This window comes from Herpailurus yagouaroundi, unplaced genomic scaffold (genome assembly GCF_014898765.1).
Source record: "Herpailurus yagouaroundi ecotype Mexico unplaced genomic scaffold, PumYag 77, whole genome shotgun sequence".
Classification (NCBI taxonomy): Eukaryota; Metazoa; Chordata; class Mammalia; order Carnivora; family Felidae; genus Herpailurus; species Herpailurus yagouaroundi.
The window spans coordinates 51,336,930-51,337,920 of record NW_024412388.1 but is presented as its reverse complement, the minus strand read 5'-3'; positions in this window follow the sequence as shown (position 1 = coordinate 51,337,920).

Below are 991 nucleotides of genomic sequence, written 5' to 3'. Positions count from 1 at the left end.
AAATTATTATAAAAAAAATAAAATCTTTAAGGGGTGCCTGGGTGGCCGAGTGTCTGACTCTTGATTTCAGCCAAGATTGAGATCCCCAGGTTGTGAGATAGAGTCCTGTGTCAGGCTCTGCACTGAACGTGGAGACTACTTGAGACTCATATTCTCTCTCTCTCTCTCTCTCTCTCCCCACCCCCCCGTCTCTCTCCTAAATAATAAACAAAATCTTTCCGAAAAAAAAAAAAAGAAAATGAAAGGTATTCCTTTATCTTAGTGAAAGTATTTCTGAAAACCAAAGCCAGGATGTGTTTAAAATGCTAAAACACCAGAAACATTTCTGATCAAGTCAGATTCAACAGAGGGCCTAATACTAACAGTGTTATTGAATATTATTCTAGAAGCTCCTGCCAATAGAAAAGGACTGAATTAAAATGTGTAATTAATAGAAAGGAGGTTGCAAAATTGTCATTATTTACAAAGCATATGATTGCACATCAAAAAAACAAAAACAAAAACAAAACACCAGCTTAAGCCTACTAGAAAAATAAAAGTGAGCAAAGAGATTATTTTAAAAATTAACAAAGTGGGGGCGCCTGGGTGGCGCAGTCGGTTGAGCGTCCGACTTCAGCCAGGTCACGATCTCGCGGTCCGGGAGTTCGAGCCCCGCATCAGGCTCTGGGCTGATGGCTCGGAGCCTGGAGCCTGTTTCCGATTCTGTGTCTCCCTCTCTCTCTGCCCCTCCCCCGTTCATGCTCTGTCTCTCTCTGTCGCAAAAATAAATAAATGTTGAAAAAAAAAAATTAAAAAAAAAAAATAAAAATTAACAAAGTGGCACCTGGGTAGTTCAGTTGGTTGGGTGCCTAACTCTTGATTTCAGCTCAGGTTATGATGAGCCCTGCATCAGGCTCCTTGCTAATAGCATGGAGCCTGCTTGGGATCCTCTCCCTCCATCTTCCCCTCCCTTGCTCATGCTCTCTTTCTCTCAAAATAAATAAACTTAAAA